Source organism: Mirounga leonina, unplaced genomic scaffold (genome assembly GCF_011800145.1).
Source record: "Mirounga leonina isolate KUSES-001 unplaced genomic scaffold, KU_Mleo_1.0 Mir_153, whole genome shotgun sequence".
Taxonomy (NCBI): Eukaryota; Metazoa; Chordata; class Mammalia; order Carnivora; family Phocidae; genus Mirounga; species Mirounga leonina.
The window spans coordinates 38,324,370-38,344,884 of record NW_023270387.1 but is presented as its reverse complement, the minus strand read 5'-3'; the positions used below and the strand labels follow the sequence as shown (position 1 = coordinate 38,344,884).

The 20,515-nt window shown below is 40.0% G+C and overlaps 1 long non-coding RNA gene across 5 annotated transcripts in view; it reads left to right on the top strand.

Moving 5' to 3' along the window:
• Positions 1 to 20,515, top strand: part of LOC118013449 — a 65,912-nt gene that overhangs the window by 2,862 nt on the left and 42,535 nt on the right. Inside the window, exons 3-4 of one of the 5 annotated variants that reach the window (XR_004680032.1) lie at positions 10,999 to 11,085; positions 11,206 to 14,907. The exons of the other annotated variants lie outside the window; for them this stretch is intronic. This is a non-coding gene — a long non-coding RNA (uncharacterized LOC118013449). Of the gene's footprint in view, positions 1 to 10,998; positions 11,086 to 11,205; positions 14,908 to 20,515 lie in introns of those variants that run through there. 5 annotated transcript variants of the gene reach the window in all.

Sequence of the window (20,515 nt, the reverse complement as noted above, 5' to 3'; positions counted from 1 at the left end):
ACCAACCTCAGAGAGGTTCAATGAGATAAAGTTTATAAAGCGTTAATACACTGCCTTGTTCACAGAAAGCATCAAATAAACTGAGTGTGTTAGTTAGGAGGGATTTTTTACCGTGGAGAGAGAGGCCAACTCAAACTAGCTTAAGCCAAAAGGAGAATTTAATGAGGATATTGAGATCCCTAGGACAGAGATGTGACTTCGCTCAGGAACAGCGGATCCTGATGCCTCTGAGACCCTTATCTCCTTTTCCACTAATTGCCTTTCTCTGTGCAGCTGCTTGTGCTTCTGTGCTAGTTTTTGCTGCAGAATTCCACTGCTTCTCAGGTTCATCTGGCAGGAAACATGGTTCCTAAGAACTGCCAATTTCTATATCTTATGGTTTAGGTGCCCAGAAAAATACTGGTTGCTTTTTCTCAGTTCTGATTTAAAAGTTTCCCGGAGAAAAATTGTGATTAAATCACCTTGGATCCGGTCCCTACCCCAGACTAATCACGTGAGTGGCAGAGAAAGTCACACATCATGGTAGGTACTGATAGAACCATATGGATGACAGTGTGGAAAGGGGAACAGCTTTCAAAAGGAGAAGATGAGCACACCAAATCCTGGATGTCCACCCTACTTTGATTCCCCTCTATGTAAAATATTACTCATTATGTATCTTAAGGCTATTTTACTCCCTTATGTTTTCAGTGGATATGGAGACAAGCTTCTCACCATCTTTTAAATAATATCTGCTTAAATGACTTCTCTATTCTGTTAAAGAGCTTAGGAAACATGATGACATAAACATGAATAAACATAAAACAAGAATAGAATGCCATACAAAAAGAAATGTTTAGGGAACAGAAAGTAGAACAAAGAGACAAAAAGGAAGGAAAATAGAAAAAATAAGAAAATTAAAGGATCCATCCAGCAGATCTAAGATCTTAATTCAGAAATTTAAGGGCTAACAGGAAGAAGGAAAAAAAGTCAAAGTAATAATACAACAGAAATTCTCAGAGTTGAAGGACATTTGATTAGAAGAATCCACTGAATGACCAATGCAACAGATGAAAACACAACTATGCCAAGACATACCATCATAAAATTTTAGACCACTGAGAATAATAGGAATATCCTAAAATCTTCCTGAAATGAAAAAAATAAAAGGGAGGGGGCTCACATTCAATTCCATACTAAAATTCAGTAGCAACATCAGAAGCTAGAGGATAATGGAGCATTGCATTACAACTTCTGAAGGAAAACATGTCCAGCTTAGAATTCTGTATCTAGCCAAACTGTCAGTCAAGTGAAAGGGCTTTTTCTTTTTTAAATTTAATATTTATTTTTATTGTGTATTTAAAAAATCAAATAAGACTTATAACAAGAAACAAGTTCTGTCCCCCTTTTCAAGTGGCAACCACTTTGAACTTTTTTGGTAGTTTCATTTGGTATTTATCTCCGTATTTCTAAATAAAATACTTATAGCACTATTAATTTTTCAGTTTTAGAAACTATGGTCTCTCAAATATGAAAGTGAGAACTTAGTCTTTTACATCAACTTCGTACAGAATATTTCTCCCCACTCCAGCTGCATCTTCAGAGTCATAACACATTCTCCATTAAAGTCATATTTTTTTTTTTTTAGTATTATGGCTCGCATGTGCTTTTCACTGCCAAGGAAAATGATGCACTATACCTATATTTCTTTTATCAATGTTTTGTTTTGTTTTTGTTTCTGTGGAGTATCCCTTCCTGGTAACTTCTGTCCTCCTGCTCCAATTTGGACTAAGTGCTCTCCTCAGCCTTCAGTACAACTGTGATACTGGAACTTCCCTTTGGCATCCTCTCAGGATTCCTCTCTCCTGGGTTAAATCCCTGGTTTCTTGGATCCCAAGTCTCCTTATTTCTAGGTTTACTCCTTAATTTTGATAGAGCATTCCTCTACAGCTTTCTAAGGAAAGGAACATGAGAAATAAACAAAACTCTTTGTATAGAGCTTAAACAAAGCTCTTTCGAGATCCCATATATCTTAAAACTGGTCCCTGCCAGTTACTAATTTTTATTAAGTCAAGTATCCCAAAAGTCATCTATAATGTGAAGTGTATTATCTCTATATTCCTATGTTTTTCCCATGTGTAGTTGGGTTTTCTTTTTAAAGATTTTATTTATTTATTTTAGAGAGAGAGAGAAAGAAAGAGCAAGGGGAGGAGCAGAGGGAGAGGGACAAACAGACTCTGTGCTGAGCATGGAGCCCAACTCAGGGCTGGATCCCATGACGCTGAAATCATGACCTGAGCTGAAACCAAGAGTCAGATGCTTAACCAACTGAGCCACCCAGGCGCCCCTTTCTGTAGTTGTATTTAAGGCCAATCAGCCATATGACTAGAGGGACAACAGTTGCAGAACTTAAATTTTTAATGACTGGGAAAGACTGAATGAAGCAGATTTTCTAAAAAGTCCTTTGAAGTTTTATAGTCAAAATAAGAAGGAACCTTCTCATTAAGGATTCCTGACCCACAAGAAACAGGTTTAAAACATATTAATTTACCCAACCACCACTCCATCCCTCTTTAAAATTATTTATGTGCAGAATTTCATCACCAATCATAAATTATAAGTCTTTTTTTTTCATTTGGAATAGGAAAAGCTAAATTCTCCACACAGTGTGGCTTTTATTAAAAGCATGGATGGGTGGGGCGCCTGGGTGGCTCAGTTGCTTGGGCGACTGCCTTCGGCTCAGGTCATGATCCTGGAGTCCCGGGATCGAGTCCCGCATCAGGCTCCCTGCTCGGCAGGGGGTCTGCTTCTCCCTCTGACCGTCTTCCCTCTGACCCTCTTCCCTCTCGTGCTATCTCTCATTCTCTCTCTCAAATAAATAAATAAATCTTTAAAAAAAATAAAAAAATAAAATAAAAAAAATAAAAGCATGGATGGGGTGCCTGAGTGGCTCAGTCCATGAAGCATCTGCCTTCGGCTCAGGTCATGATCCCAGGGTCCTTTGATTGAGCCCCATATCGAGCCCCACATCAATTCCCGCATTGGGCTCCCTGCTCAGCAGGGAGTCTGCTTCTCCCTCTGCCTACCACTCCCCCTGCTTGTGCTCAATCTCTCTCTGTCTCAAATAAATAAATAAAATATTTTTTAAAAAGCGTTGAATTGAAATGCTATTTGTTTCACTAACTGACCTGAGGAAGGCTCCTAGAGAAGAGAAACACTCCAGAGAAAAAGGAAGCTCAAATTGAAGAACTGGTTGACAGAATTATATTTATTCCCAGACTTCCCCAGTAATTTGGAGCAATGCTGTTAAACTTGTACTTGCAACATGTACCACTAAGCATACAAAACAGTGTTAGTGGAAAAAATCCTCTTGACAATAAGCAGACTGAAACATATTTATGAAATGTTTAGAAAATTTATACTTATAAACTTTGAATATTTCAAAAAAAAAAAAAACTCTGGAATTATCTGCTCCCTAACCCCCAAAGATGGAACTAGAATTTAAAACCTGGTGTGTGTATTCTTTCCTGTATTGCAGTGATTATAATAACTATCTATGTGGCAGGCAAAATACTACATACCTGATAATGTTCTCCATTGCCTTCCATTTTACCCTCCAGATCTACTTTCCTTTCTTTTCCATTTCGCTCTGGGCTCTGGAAAACTACCCTGTACAGAATGCTTCAGTGGGCTTCCTGAGCTCTGGCCTCTGATTAGGTTTGGGGATTGGATGTAGAGGAAGGAGATCAGAAGAGGTTAAATTGGTAAGAAATTCATTCCTCTGGTGCCCTCCTTACTGAGTCACTACAAGTTGGCTGCATCCCTCTATGACAGCCACAGCTTCCGTCCAGCAGCCCTCCCTAGGGTTCCTGTAAACACTCCTTCCCATTGCCTGTCTGGGCCTAGAGGCAGGAATACTTCTCCCCAATGCCTGCTCGAGGGCACTGCATCATCCCTGTTGATTTTCTTAAAAATCTGCCTGTAAGTTCCTCTACTTGGCCCCCCTCAATTAACAATTTGTGTGCCATTTCCTAGAGAGACCCTTATAAATGCACGTACATCATCTTGTTTATTTCTCTTAAAAAAAAACAAAAAACGTCAAGTACTATCTTCATTTCACAAATGAAGAAATCTCAATTAAGAGAATTTAAGCGAGTTGCTAAAGATCCAATGACACTGTGTCCAGAAACATTTAATCAGGCAATGGGAAATCACATTCCCACCCCAGATAGTTCTCCAATCTTAGAATCCTATGGGCTTTCATTAGCACCTCAATAACTTTTGTTGGGGATAGTTATTTATACAGGTTAATAGTTGTAAGTCAGGAGGACAGCAGTTACTGAAGCAGCTGTTGTCTTGATTTTGGCCAAAGACTAAGGCCTCCGACCAAAAAAATAAACCATGCTGAATGAACAGGTACATGGGCACCGACAGAGGGGCCCCTGTCTTATGTCACCTCACCCTGTGTAGCCATCTTTCATCTCCAGCCCAGTCCATTTTCTTCAGGGCTGATTGGGAACAGAAGTTTTAGTAATCCTCCCCCTCATCTTCCCTTCCCCTACTCCAGTCCCAGGAAGGCCCTACTGAGGATATACTTCCTAGGGCTGGGCCATCAGATTGTAAGTTATCTGGGAAAAATTATCCATTGAGAATCCATTTTTCTGCCATTTGGCAGTGAGGCAGGGATGAGGGTTAAAAACAGAGTAAAATGATAAGAGCAGAATAAGTTTAGTTCAGGTTGGTCCCCTTCACTAGATTCTTGTTCCTCACCTCTTCTTATTAGTCATACAGAAAAGAGAAGGAGATAATTTTCACATCACAGTGGTCTAGTTAATTTTGTTAATAGTAGTAATAGTAATCAATACAATAACAAGAAAATCTAACTTTCATTAAGCCAGTTCCCATGCTAAATACAGTGCAGAATTACCTCATTTCTCCTCCACAACAACCCTGTGAGGTAGGTGTTCTATTACTTCATTTTTTAAAAAAGATTTTATTTATTTATCTGAAAGAGAGAGTGAGCATGAGCAGTGGGGAGAGGCAGAGGGAGAAGCAGACTCCCGCTGAGCAGGGAGCCTGACATGGGACTCAATCCCAGGACCCCAAGATCATGACCTGAGCCGAAGGCAGACGCTTAACCGGTTAGACTGAGCTACCCGGGTACCCCTACTTCATCTTTTAGTCAAGAAAACAGGCTTAGATAGACTAGGAAACTTGCCCGAAGTCCAACAGCTAGTAGTCAAGTTCACTTATGACTCTTGGATATACGCTCTACACCACTCGGTCTCACAACGGCTTGACCTGAGCTCCTGAGCTGGCAGGGTGTGGCTGCCATTGTGCACTGCTGACCACTGGCTGGTGGTGTGATTTAGTCATGAGAGCATTGCACATATCTGCCTATCCATTCTCCCCATATAGCTAATCAAAGATAAGGAAAATCATCATGAAATCAGGTAATTGAGCTTCTTTGTTGGGCCTTAACTCTGCCATAAATGTCACTACCAACATATTTAACATTGTCCTCTGAAAATATTACTCTTTGAAGGGCGATAGAAAAAAAGTGACTTATGGCTAGTGCTAAGAAGCACACTGTATTTTCCCACGTTATTTATTCCTCTTGTTATTTAACATCAGCGGTAAAAAAGGCTTTAAAGCTTGTGCTTAAATAAATCCCAAGTGTACTTCTACAGTCCCAAAAGTAAAAGAGTGCTTTCAAAAATTAGCTTCTTTCCATTATAAGTATTATGTATTGGTGAGACATTAACCTACATGGAAATTATTTAACTTGACGTCTTCTAATGAAACTATTGTCACGCCGAGTATAAAAGCTAGTTTTCTCTGGACACTAAGAATTCATGATCCTCACATATAAGTTTAACTTGATAAGTCTTCTCTGTTTTAGGCTTTTAACATCAAGGTTGGTTTGGGATTTAATCTGACAGGCTGTACCTGTTGACTTTTGTATAGCCTGCTTTTCGTCATAGTTGAAAGAGAATGTGTGAAAGACTTACTTATGCTAAGTATGTCACCTGAGACACAGGTCATGCATGAGGAATCCCAGAATTCCTGCTACCTGGAACCCTTTCCACAGTGATTTAAGGAACTTGCTCACAACTGAATGACACTTTTGAGTGATACCAGCCACACTGGGGAGGAATAGAACCATTCCTCATTAAGGAAATCTGGCTAGAGATGCCAATCTCCAGTGGGCCTCTTTAGAGAAAGTAAACACAAGCCGTATAACCTGCTTTCTGGTAATAAACTAAAGTGATGTGGAAGTTAGAATGTTCCACTCAGGAGAAAAGAGAAGTTCCAGCTAGAGGATTGCGTTCCAGCTCATGTGCTGGGAAGTTTTTAAGACAAGAAGTCCTTGGAGAAAAGTATCATTGTAAAAAGAAAATGTCACCTACCTGTTTCCTTTAAGGCCAGGCTGGTAGACAATCACATGATTCTCCATTTATATGGTACTATTCCTGTCAGTTTTGTTTTTCAGTCATAGTAACAGATAATTGTTCATTGTGTGATTTTTCTCTCATGAAAACAGCTAAGCACTTTGACCTGATTTTCTCAATAGACTGCATCCATTTTATAATAAATTAGATCATTGATTGACTACTTAAAGATGGGCCATTACATTAAGTCAGAGAAATGAGAGATTGACCAAGGAAGAGTTCACTTTGCATAATATAAATATTTCCTAATTCATCATCCAGTCAGCTCTTTGGACCTCCATTAGTTGTGTCAAGAGACTATCATCTAATGAGTTTGACCTTACCTTCGCTGGAGATTATTCAAATATGATGCTTTAAGGAAATAAAAAATACAGTTATTTATATCACAACATTTAGAATCTTTTAAATAAAGCTCTAATTTATGTATTTATTTTCATCCTAATTACCAAAACTTGACTCTGAAATATGGAGCTCCATGGGTAAAATTTACTTGGCCTCATATCTTCTGAACTTGGATGAGTACAGTAGGGATGGAGACAGAGTGAACTTTCCATTCATGGGGTGGGGGGCCTGGTTTTCCACCCAGAAGAGGATGTTTTCTGGAGTTGACCATAAATGACAGCCTCATGCTGCACTAAATAGTGTCACTCAATTGCTATGGATGTTCCACAGCTTGATGTCTTTGCGTGTGTCCTGGAATAAATCAAGCCTCTAGCCAAAATTGGGCTGAATTCCAGATTGTTTAAGTGATCAAAGAATTCCAAAAAAAAAAAAATGGCTGCCCTCCTATATCTTGGGGTCCAAACCAATAAAAGAGCATATTGTTAACTGCTGCTACTCACAGGGATTGGCTCCTTCCTTGCAGGACTCTTGAAACCCCTTTAACTGTGTTTATAATGATTTGTTTCTGAAACATCTATCATCCTTGTAGCTATCTTCTGCTACTGTTGAGAAAGAAATAGAAACCAGGAAGTGGGGTGCTTTACAACAGAACTGTCCACCATGTCTAGAGTAACATACAACCATATCCTTATGCCTTAAGTGAATGTTCCTCAAGCAAATAGCTATCCCCATGCCCCCCTTTTCTCTCTCCTTTCAGGGCTTGGTGTTTTTGGCATTTCTGCTCTAACAGAGACTATTCAGTGTCTCTTTCCTTCTTTTATTGAAATACAACTTTTAGCTGTACACATGATAGCCTAGTCATCTCTGCTATCTGATTAGACTCTGATCAATGAGATAAGATCAAAGAATATGTGCAATATATGAGTCTTACCCTTGTAACCATGGAAATAAATGCAACACTCTAGGCATGGTAAGTCAACAGAACAGAAGGAACCTGGGCCCTTGATGATTTCCTAGAGTAAAGCTGGTCATACCATCTTGGACTTTTATATGAGAGAGAAATCTTATTTAAGTCATTGTATTTTGGATCTCTGTCACACACAGCTAATGAATACAAGCTTTCATTCAGGTGACTACAAGATTTAGGCTAAATCATATGAAGGAAAGATTACAGACTCTTACTCAAGTCTGTTTAGCCTAACAGAAAATGTCAGCAGAAACCTTCCTCCACACAAATCCTATGTGAAATTTTATATGTGCTCATCCAGATCTACAAAGGAAATCAATTTACTTTGCTAGCAAACTCTGAATTTACAATGATACTTACCAGAATTCTTCTTAGACAGATGCCTCATTACTTGGACAGTAAAAGAGCTTGGGCAGTATCACTTTCTATCACTTTCTATTGACTTACTTCTCAAAGTCAGGTCTGTGGATGAAGAGCATCCTTATCTTTTCAAACTTCAGATCTCAGACCCCACCCCACATCTACTGAATCAGAATTTCTATTTTAAGAAGAACACCAGGAGGACACCTGGGTGGCTCAGTCCATTGAGTGTCCAACTCTTGTTTTCAGCTCAGGTCATGATCTCAGGGTCATGGGGTCATGCTCAGTGTAGAGTCTGCTGGAGATTCTCTCTCTCTCCCTCTGCCCCTCCCCCCACTCGCATTCTCTAAATACATACATACATACAAACATACATACATACATACATACATACATACATAAAATCTTAAAAACTCTGGTAGTTAATGTGCGCATTAATGTTCAAGAAGCATTGCTATAGGAGATAATATGAAAGAGCATGATAGAATTTTTATATTCTATAACAGTATTTCTCACATTGTGGTCTCCAGACCAGCAGCATCAGCATCAGCTGGAAACTTGTTAGAAATACAAATTCTTCTCCAGCTAACATCATACTCAATGGTGAAAAGCTTAAAGCTTTCCCCCTAATATCAGGAACAAGATAAGGATGTCTGTTCATATTACTTTTATTCAATGTAGTACTGGAAGTCATAGCCACAACAATCAGACCAGAAGAAGAAATAACAGTCTCCAAATTGGTAAGGAAGAAGTAAAACTGCCACTATTTGCAGAAGACACAATATTATATATAGAAAACCCTAAAGACTCCACCAAAAAAACCATGAAACTAATAAGTGAATTCAGTAAAGGTACAGGGATACAAAATCAATATATAGAAATCTGTTGTATTTCTATACACTAATAATGAAATAGGAGAAAGGAAAATTAAGAAAACAATTTTATTTACAGTTGCATCAAAAAGAATAAAATACCTAGGAGTAAATTTAGCCAAGTGGAATTTAGTGAAAGACCTGTATTCTGAAAACTATAAGACACTGTTGAAAGAAATAGAAGATGACACAAATAGAAAGATACACCATGCTCATGGATCAGAATAATTAATATTGTTAAAATTTCTATACTACCCAGAGCAATCTACAGAATCAATGCAAACCCTATCAAAATTCCAATAGTATTTTTCACATAACTAGAACAAAAAAAAATCCTGAAATTTGTATGGAACTACAAAAGACCTCAAATAGCCAAAGCAATCTTGAGAAAGAACAAAGCTGGAAATCCCAGATTTCAAACTGTACTACAAAGCTATAGTAATCAAAGCAGTATAATATTAGCATAAAAATAAAGACATAGATCAATGAAACAATATTGAAAGCCTAGAAATAAACTCATGCTTATATGGTCAATTAATCTATGACAAAGGAGGCAAGAATATGCAATGGGGAGGAAAAAGTCTCTTCAAATGGTGTTGGGAAACTGGAGAGTTATGTGCAAAAGAATGAAACTGGATGCCTGTTTTATACACAAAATAAACTCAAAAATATATCAAAGACCTAAATATGAGACCTGAAACTATAAAACTCCTAAAAGAAAACATAGATAGTAAACTCATACACATTGGCTTTAGCAATATATTTCCAGATATGTCCCCAGGCAAGGGAAACAAAATAAAAAATAAGCAGTGGGACTACAACAAACCAAAAAGCTTTTGCACAGTAAAGGAAACAACCAACAAAACTAAAAAACAACCTACTGAATGAGAGAAGATATTTGCAAGTGATATATCTGATAAGGAGTTAATATCCAAAATATATAAAGAACTCATACAACTACACACACACACACACACACAAATTATCTGGTTTAAAAAGGGGCAGATGACCTGAATAGACATTTTGCCAAAGAAGACATCCAGATGGCCAACAGACACATGAAAAGATGTTCTACATTACTAATCATCAGGGAAATGCAAATCAAAACCATGAGATATCACCTTATACCAGTCAGAATGGCTAGGATCAAGAAGATGAGAAATAACAAGTATTGGCAAGGATGTGAAAAAAGAAGACTCCTTGTGAACTGTTGGTGGAAGTGTAATTGGTGCAGTCATTCTGGAAAACAGTATGGAGGTTGCTCACAAAAATGAAAATAAAAGTACTATATAATCCAGTAATTCCACTTCTGGGTGGACTTTATCCAAAGAAAACAAATACACTAATTTGAAAAGATATATGTACCTCTATGTTTATTGCAGCATTAAAGAAGATGTAGTATATGTACACACACACACACACACACACACAATGGAATATTAGTCAGCCATAAAAAAGGAATAAAATCTTGCCATTTATATCATGAATGGACCTAGAGGGTATGATGCTGAAAGAAATAAGCCAGACAGGGAAAGACAAAAACTACAGAATTTCACTTATATGTGTAATCAATAAAACAAAACAAATGAACAAATAGCAACAACAAAACTAAAATAGATTCATAAACACACACACACACACACACACACACGAATTATCTGATTTAAAAAAGGGCAGATGACCTGAATAGACATTAGAGAATAAATTGGTGGTTGCCAGAGGGAACATGGGTGAAATAAGTAAAGAGGATTAAGAGAAACAAACTTCCAATTATAAAATAAGTAAGTTACAGGGATGAAAAGTATAAGATACACTGTGCTGGGAATGTAGTCAATAATATTGTAATAACTTTGTATGGGGACAAATGGTAACTACACTTATCATGGGGAGTGTTTTGTAATGTATATAATTGTCAAATCACTATGTTGTACAGCTGATAGGTTATATGGCCACCCTACTCATAGCACTGGTTTTCTTCCAACATGGGAGCTCGTGCTCAGAGAGTCATTCTTGTCCCTTATTCCAGCAAGGCAGATCCACATCTCTGGTACTATTCACGGAGACGTAATGCCATGAACCAATACCCTCACTTTTTGGAGGAGTTGTGGATCTGGTAAGGTCATTGCTCTTTGAAACGCATCCTCCTTCTACAACCATTTAAACAGTCACCTGGCTGATAATAATGGCAAATTATCCAGATATTTTTAGTTTTAACAGTGCATTATATTTTCAGAGAGAACTGCTAACACATCGATCATAGATTCTACCCTGCACAACAGCTCTGGCCCTGAATACTCAGAGGAAGACTTGAGTACCTGGTGTTGTCACCCAGTGAACTGTTTCCTCTACAGTGCTCAGAAACAGCTGGAGAGGTGTGCTAAGCAAATATCAGAAATAAACATTACGTTAAGCAAACAACGAGAGGTAAGAATACAGGATAGGGAAGCAGCCCCATGCTACACAGCTGTTTCAAGGGCAAACAGACCTGTGGGCTTGCAAAACTTGTCTGTGGAGGAATGAATATATTAATTTGGCTAAACAGAGAATGCATATGTGAGAAAGAGATTTTGTGAGCTAGCAAAGTGTAGGTAAAGAGAAAGAGATTTTGTGAGCTAGCGAAGTGTAGGTAAAGAAAATGCATATGTGAGAAAGAGATTTTGTGAGCTTGCAAAGTGTAGGTAAAGAAAAACAGAAAAAGCCCCACTAAGACAGATATTAGCAACACCCATCTGTACAAGAGAGGCAGTGACCTGGCCAGTATTTCTGGTTCTGTGAGTGAGGCACTCTTCACCCAGTGCCACTGACCTGATGTCAACTTTCTTCTTAGTTCCTGTGCTCTGCATTTGGAACAACTTTTTTTGATTATGGCAAAGCTTCTGTCTTAAGAAGACCTGTGTTGGTCAAATGGAACTTTGCATTCTATCCCTATGCAGTAATTTCTTCTTGTGAGTGGACTAACAGGCTTCTGATCTTGATTGGATACATCATGGAATTTGCTACTGATCATAAGAACCCCAGCCTTCTGAGAGTAATTTCTCATCAGAAATTAATGGGCACCCTGTTGGAGCAGACACAGCTCATTGGTTCTGCAATATCCTCATTTAGTGACACACTATCACCATTGGTCCATGCTTGGCTGCCTTTTATTTATTCATTTTATTACCCCATTGACAAATAAAAATAATTAAAATTAAAAGCTACAAATAAAAACTACACTGGTTTGTGTATCTCTCTAGTAAGACTGATTATGTAGAGAACTAATCCTTAGAGATAAGCTTTCTCTCCTTGGATGGACAAAATTAGGGTTCTTGGCCTGTGTGGGTGTATTGAGGTCATGATCCCACCTTGGGAGGCCTGTAAAGGGTCATTAGTGGCTTTTCCTGGTAGACATGCTCTTGACATCATTGCTTGTTCTCTGCAAGAGCCACTGAAGGATACAATAATAATGATTATTAAAAACAGCTATACTAACACATTTATTGAATAATTGCTACATTCTAGGCAATGTGATAAATACTGTGAAATCACTGTCATTATTCCCATTGTCAGCTAAAGAAATCCAGAAGAGTTAACAAAGTCCCACAGCCAGGCTTCAGCTCTGGTATGTTTGATTCCAAAGCCCATTCTTTTTATTATTTATGGAGTTAATATTTTATGTTAGGTAAGAAGAGAAAGGGATGAAAAAGTTGAGTGTTTGAGTGAAGTTTAGTTCCAGTGCCATTTATCTGGGCAAAGTGAAAATCAAGAAACTGACAGTGTATTCTATAAATACAACCAGATAATTATTTTTGTAAATTTAGAAGGATACTCCCTTCACCCAAATTCCTATCCTAAGTCAACAGAACACATCATTTTTTATGGTAAACTACTCAAGGCATTCCACTAAATCAGGAAGAAGACAAGCTGGTTATCACTGTTATTTTTCAATTCCATCCTAGAAGTTTTAGTCTAAAATAAGAATATTTAAAAGATTAAATAAATATATATTAGAAAAGTGTCAATGTAATTGTTAGTTGCAAACCCTGGTTGTCTCCCCCAGAAAAGCTATGAAAATCAGATGGAAAACTGCTAGCTCTAGCAAAAGATTTAACGTCTATACCCAGAAGATATACTTTAGCAATATTAACCACTGGGAATTTCTCATTGGGGACTGTGAGGGAGTTTTATTTTCTTCTTTTTCTTGTGTTGCAGATGACATGCTAGGGATTAGGAAGGGGCCAAAATAATTATCCTGAGAAGGTACCTTCTCAGTGGTAACCTCCTTTTGTGCTACTGAGTACAGATCTTGCTTGAAGAAAAGGAATAAAGGGATTGAGGGCAGCCAATCTTAGAAGGGAGGCCAGGGAGTTCCTTTGTCTGGACTGAAGGTGAAATTGGTCCTTGTGTGGTCAATGGCCCCAGAAACTGGACTTCTAGCTCCAGAAGAGGCCCCAGGGTGAGAAAGCCCACACTAGCTCAGAGGTCTGTAATTGGTCGAACCCCCTGAAGGAGCTATGCTAGGGGAGCTGAAGCAGAGAGGAACTGTATTTAGCATGATGATACAATTTATTGGCAAACTTGGCACATTTTTTGAGACTGGAACGGGACTGTTAATAATTACACCAGGTATCAACTCAGACTCTCTGGGTAAAGCAGCATACAGGCTCACTCTTGTGAAAGCACTTTGGGCCAGCGCCAAGGGCCAGGGTATGCTGGCTGTGGCGATGGTTGCTTCTTCTTGTGGTCCAGTTGACATTGTGGGGTAAGATTCTGGGTGACCTTAGGAGTCTCCACTTCTCTCTCATGGAGACATTGTTTGCTAGTGCTTGGGTTGCCATAAGACTTGGAGACGGGAGCTTGGGCTCCATACTGCAAGGAAGAACTATATCACATATATATACATTCATATGCACACATATATGCACTTACTGAAGGAGATATACTTACCTGTATTTTTAAACTTTCAGCTGAGAACATATGCCATTTCTATAATAATAGTACCCTGAACTTCCCTGGGCCGCACTGGTCTATGGGTACCACCAATCAGGCCACCTTGTCACTAATTTCCAATTTTCCATGGCTCATTTTCCCACATGGTATAATTTCTTAGCCCTGAGAATCATCAAGAGGTGTCACGTGCTTTACAAACTCCACTATCCAAGCCACCCCAGCTGCTGTGTCAGGAGCCAACATCTTTATGAAGGCCCCACCAAGCACAGCAGAGTATACTCAGTATACTCAATATACCTTTGATACACAGGGTATCAAACCTGGGCAGCATTGGCAACTGCTAACTGTGGTTACAGTGGATTCCTGTGGGGGACAGGTGTCGGAGGGAAACCTTACTTAAAAAAAAAAAAAAGTTTTTATTTATTTGAGAGAGAGATCACGAGCAGGGGGAGGGGTAGAGGGAGAAGCAGACCCCTTGCTGAGGAGGGAGCCCGATTCGGGGCTCGATCCCAGGACCCTGGGATCATGACCTCAGCTGAGGGCAGACGCTTAACTGACTGAGCCACCCAGGCGCCCGGGAAAGCTTACTTTTTGATTGTATGCCCTTTTGAAATTTTGTCTATGTTCTTGTAGCCTTCTTTCAGAGATAGAAATAATTTAAAAATTTACAAAGCTGTGTAGGTCGCTGTGTAGGAGCCAGCCAGAATGGCTCTCTGTTTTCTATGTAACATTATGACAGAAAAAAACCAAAGCAGGCCTGCTTATGTATCAGCGTGTTCCAGACAGCCCTGTGGTTTTTGCTCTGCTCAGGACCAAGGCAAGCCTTCAGGGGTCTGGGGACAGAGTCAGATGCCCGCCACTTGCTCTGAGTCCCACTGCCCTCTGATGGTTAAGGCTTTGTACCGTGAGGGTCAAACTCACTGTTTATAAAAGCCTGTTAAGTCAATCAGAGAAAGACATGTATCATATGACCTCACTGATATGAGAAATTCTTAATCTCAGGAAACAAACTGAGGGTTGCTGGAGTGGGGGGTGGTGTGGGAGGGATGGGGTGGCTGGATGATAGACACTGGGGAGGGTATGTGCTATGGTGAGCTGTGAATTGTGCAAGACTGTTGAATCACAGATCTGTACCTCTGAAACAAATAATACATTATATGTTAAGAAAAAAAAAATAAGAAGAAGATAGCAGGAAGGGAAGAATGAAGGGGGGGAAATCGGAGGGGGAGATGAACCATGAGAGATGATGGACTCTGAAAAACAAACAGGGTTCTAGAGGGGCGGGGGGCGGGAGGATGGGTTAGCCTGGTGATGGGTATTAAAGAGGGCACGTTCTGCATGGAGCACTGGGTGTTATACACAAACAATGAATCATGGAACACTACATTAAAAAAAAAAAAAGTTAAAAAAAAAAGGCCTTTGACTAAACTATGAACTTGCTTTATGAACTTCCTCCTCTCCCGGGCAGGGTGGTGAAGTGGTGAGCACATATTTATGTAGTTAGTGTTACGATGACAGGAGCTGACCTGGGGAAGGCTTAGCCCTTCACTGAAGGACATCTCTAAGAAGCAGGGTGTCTCAGGGGCCCTGCACATTTATCACAGGGCCTGAACATAGTAAATGCTTAATAAATGTGAGCTCCTTTTATTATTGTTGTAATCGTTTCTATAAATTCAAGTGACTCAGGATGTCAGAAACTAAAATCCATCTGGGATTTAGTTATCTTGGGAGAGCAAAAATGACATCTCAAGGCCATGTATCAGTTTTAGCAATAAATACTCTCACCAGGAAGGCGGGGTCTTCTTTCAGAAGGTTCTCAAACACTATCTCTTCAAGAGGAACGATAATTAAGATAATGCTATGGGCTCTGCTGTCACCTAGTGGAAAATTAGATTCTGATAAAACTGTTCTCAATAATCACCTCCTTGTGATCATTGCCAGTTGACTGCCATTGGCTCGAGTTGTACAATTCATCACAACTGCAAACCACAGCCAGAGTCCACGATGTCTGTCTTGATGCGCTTCTACCCCTCACCCCTCCCCTCACCCCAAACAGCAAAGAGCACGTGATCCTGTGCAGCTGCCCAATCCAAAGCCGGCAGCTGTTGAGAACAGTCTTGGCAACTGCCCGGTCCCCTGGTCCCGGGAACATTGCGAGATCGTAAGAGCAGAGGATCTGGCACATGGTACGCCTTTGATGAGTAACTGCTGAATGAATCTTTGCCACAGACCAAAACAAACAAACCCACACACAAAGACAACAACAACAAAGTGAAGACAAAAACTACCTAGTCATGTTTCCTTTTAGAGTTGTTAAAGTGTTTTCATAAAGTACCTTAACTTATTCTCAGAAAAAACTGTGAAATTGGGCACATCTTCCCATTTTAAAGATGAGGAAATTGCTGCTTGGGAAAGATAATGTCAAGAAGTCAAGCAAAACAAAACAAAAAACAAAACAAACAAAAGAACCACCTCCCCCCCACCACACACACAATCAAAGCCAACCTGACTCTCAATTCTGAGCTCTACCCACATCAGTATTCTGCTTTGCAGATCCTGTGGTGGCTCAAGCGTGCTAATAGGAAGGTGGGGAACATTCTGGTTTGTTTTGGGGAAAGGGGAGCTCTGTAGGGAAAGAAAGACTACCCAAGCAAGGTTCTGGGACCTGCAGGCCACTGGGTGGGAGGAGACATTCTTCCCCATGCTAGGGTTGGGCCCACCACTGTGTCCAGATCTCCTGCTCACTAGTTTGTCAGGGATCTTGCCAATCCAAGCACCTCCCTTTTCTGCTTCTCCTACCTCCCCCTCTCCTTAGGCAAATCACGATCAGTTTTAAAAATCAAAATTAGGGGTGCCTAGGTGGCTCAGTTGGTTAAGCATCCGACTCTTGGTTTCAGCTCAGGTAATGATCGCAGAGTGGTGAGATTGAGCCCCAAGTGGGGCTCCACGTTCAGCGGGAGTCTCCTAGAAGATTCTGTCCCTCTGCCCCTCCCCCCCCCCAAAAAAAACCTTTAAAACAAATCAAAATTAAAACTTTGCTTTCACCCAGCTGTTGCTATGGATGCTATTACATTTTCTCCTATTCTTCAAAATAGGCTTATCAGAAGAGTGGACTCAGCACATTTCACTCCCCGCACCCTTTCACGCCACACAGTGTGGTTTCATCACTGACCCCACTCCCCTCCCCCTGGAAATTGCTATTGCACTGTTACCAAGGCTACCTATTTGCCAAATCCAGTGGACTTTGCAGGCGTCTGCATTACTCCTTGGGGCATTTCACACCTGTCGCTTGACCATGGCATGCATACTGAAATTCTGTCCTTCCACCGCTGCCCCCACCCACCCCAGGTGCTCCCAAGACATGGCTTCCCTCAGTTCTCGCACCATTCACTCTTAGTGTCCTTCATAAGTGTCACTCTTATTTTCTAAGCTCCTCCCAGAACTCTCAAGGGAGTAACACCACCTGATAATTCCATTTCTTTAGCCTAGACCTCTCCTCTGAGCTCTTGTCTCACGGGACCTCCCTGAGATTCCTCAGATGCACTGATTCCAAATTGTACCCATCTCTATCCTTCTACTCATCCCAGCTGCCCAAGCCAGGGAACTAAAAGCTATTGTTAACAGAAACAGGTAATAGTAAAACAAAAATACTGGGTGTAAAAGGAGAATAAATTTTTTATGCTGGCTAGTCAGGAAGAGAAATTCACCTACAGACTTAAAAACTGTTGCACATTTTTAAATTGCAAAATTTCAAACTTATAAAAAAGTTGCAAAATTCAAACACTGAACTCTGTATAGCCTTCACTGAGATTCACCAATTGCTAATACTTTGCCACATTTGCTTCATCTCTCTCCATATATAACTATGTTATTGTTGTTATTTTTGTTAAATCATTCGAAAGCAAGTTGCAGACATCGTGTCCATTTACTCCTAAATACTTTAGCATCTATCTTTTAAGAAAAGAAACATTCTTTTACAGGGAGCAATTGTCATTTAGAAAATCGAATGGTGATATAATAGTATTATGTAATATGTAGTTCATTTACAAATTATTTCCATTGTCCCAATAATATCTTTGTTAGCTATGTTGGGTTTTTCTTCCCTAATTGAGCATCCAATAGAGAATTATGCTTTGCATTTAGCTCTTTAATGTCCTTTAATCTGGAATGGCTCCCCCAGCCTTTCTTTGTCTCTTCTGACGTTGATATTTTTGAAAAACACAGACCAATTTGTAAACTATATAGATTCAGGTTATACATTTTTGGCAAGAAAGTTACATAAAGAGTGTTGTGTCCTTCTCAGTGTACCTTCTCAGGAAACATGGTATCAGTTGGTTAGTGATCACTGAGCTACAGATGTTGTCTGCTGTCAAAGTACTTTCTTTCCTCTTGTGGTTAAGAATCTAAGAGTACAGGGGCACCTGGGTGGCTCAGTCAGTTAAGCATCTGCCTTCAGCTCAGGTCATGATCCTGGGGTCCTTGAATTGAGTCCTGCATCAGGCTCCCTGCTCCACAGAGAGCCTGCTTCTCCCTCTCCCTCTGCTGCTCCCCCCTGCTTGTGCGCTCTCTCTCTGACAATTAAATAAATAAAATTTTTAATAAAAAAAGAAAAATAATCTAGGAGGACAAATTTTCAGACTGTGTAAATATGTTCATCCTCAACAAATTTCCACCTAATGGTTTTAGTATTCCTTGATAATTCTTACCTGAACCAAATATTACTATGATGATTTAAAATTGGTGATTTTCGGGGCGCCTGGGTGGCTCAGTTGGTTAAGCGACTGCCTTTGGCTCAGGTCATGATCCTGGAGTCCCGGGATCGAGTCCCGCATCAGGCTCCCTGCTCGGCAGGGAGTCTGCTTCTCCCTCTGCCCTCTTCCCTCTCGTGCTCTCTGTCTCTCATTCTCTCTCTCAAATAAATAAATAAAATCTTTAAAAAAAAAATTGGTGATTTTCGGGCGCCTGGGTGGCTCAGTTGGTTGAGCGACTGCCTTCGGCTCAGGTCATGATCCTGGAGTCCCAGGATCGAGTCCCGCATCGGGCTCCCTGCTCCGCGGGGAGTCTGCTTCTCCCTCTGACCCTCTCCCCCTCATGTGCTCTCTCTCTCTCTCTCAAATAAATAAAATCATTAAAAAAAAATTTTTTTTAAATTGGTGATTTTTTAACTCTATTATTCCTTCTACATTTATTACTAGGTGTTCTATTATAAAGAAAAGCTATCCTGTCATCCTTATTTTTTTGTTGTTTTTTTTCCCTTTTTTAGTATCGTTAAGGACTCTGGATTTTTGATTTTTTCCCTCCAGTGCCATAATTCATTTCTGTCATTATTCTTTTTTTATTATTTACTTATTTTTATTTTATTTTATTTTTTTTATTCTTATGTTAATCCCCATACATTACATCATTAGTTTTAGATGAAGTGTTCCATGATTCATTGTTTGTGCATAACACCCAGTGCTCCATGCAGAATGTGCCCTCCTCAATACCCACCACCAGGCTAACCCATCCTCCCATCCCCCTCCCCTCTAGAACCCTGTTTGTTTTTCAGAGTCCATCATCTCTCATGGTTCGTCTACCCCTCCGATTTCCCCCGCTTCATTCTTCCCCTCCCGCTACCTTCTTCTTCTTCTTTTTTTTTTCTTAACATATATTGCATTATTTGTTTCAGAGGTACAGATCTGAGATTCAACAGTCTTGCACAATTCACAGCGCTTACCAGAGCACATACCCTCCCCAGTGTCGATCACCCAGTCACCCCATCCCTCCCACCCCACCCCCCACTCCAACAACACTCAGTTTGTTTCCTGCGATTGAGAATTCCTCATATCAGTGAGATCATATGATACATGTCTTTCTCTGTTTGACTTATTTCACTCAACATAATACCCTCCAGTTCCATCCACGTCGTTGCAAATGGCAAGATCTCATTCCTTTTGATGGCTGCATAATATTCCATTGTATATATATACCACATCTTCTTTATCCAGTCATCTGTCGATGGACATTTTGGCTCTTTCCACAGTTTGGCTATTGTGGATATTGCTGCTATAAACATCGGGGTGCACGTACCCCTTCGGATCCCTAATTTTGTATCTTTGGGGTAAATACCCAGTAGTGCAATTGCTGGATCATATGGTAGCTCTATTTTCAACTTTTTGAGGAACCTCCATACTGTTTTCCAGAGTGGCTGCACCAGCTTGCATTCCCACCAACAGTGTAGGAGGGTTCCCCTTTCTCCGCATCCCCGCCAACATCTGTCGTTTCCTGACTTGTTAATTTTAGCCATTCTGACTGGTGTGAGGTGGTATCTCATTGAGGTTTTGATTTGGATTTCCCTGATGCTGAGTGATATTGAGCACTTTTTCATGTGTCTGTTGGCCATTTGGATGTCTTCTTTGGAAAAATGTCTGTTCATGTCTTCTGCCCATTTCTTGATTGGATTCTTTGTTCTTTGGGTGTTGAGTTTGATGAGTTCTTTATAGATTTTGGATACTAGCCCTTTATCTGATATGTCATTTGCAAATATCTTCTTCCATTCTGTCGGTTGTCTTTTGGTTTTGTTGTCCAGTTTCCTTTGCTGTGCAAAAGCTTTTTATCTTGATGAAGTCCCAATA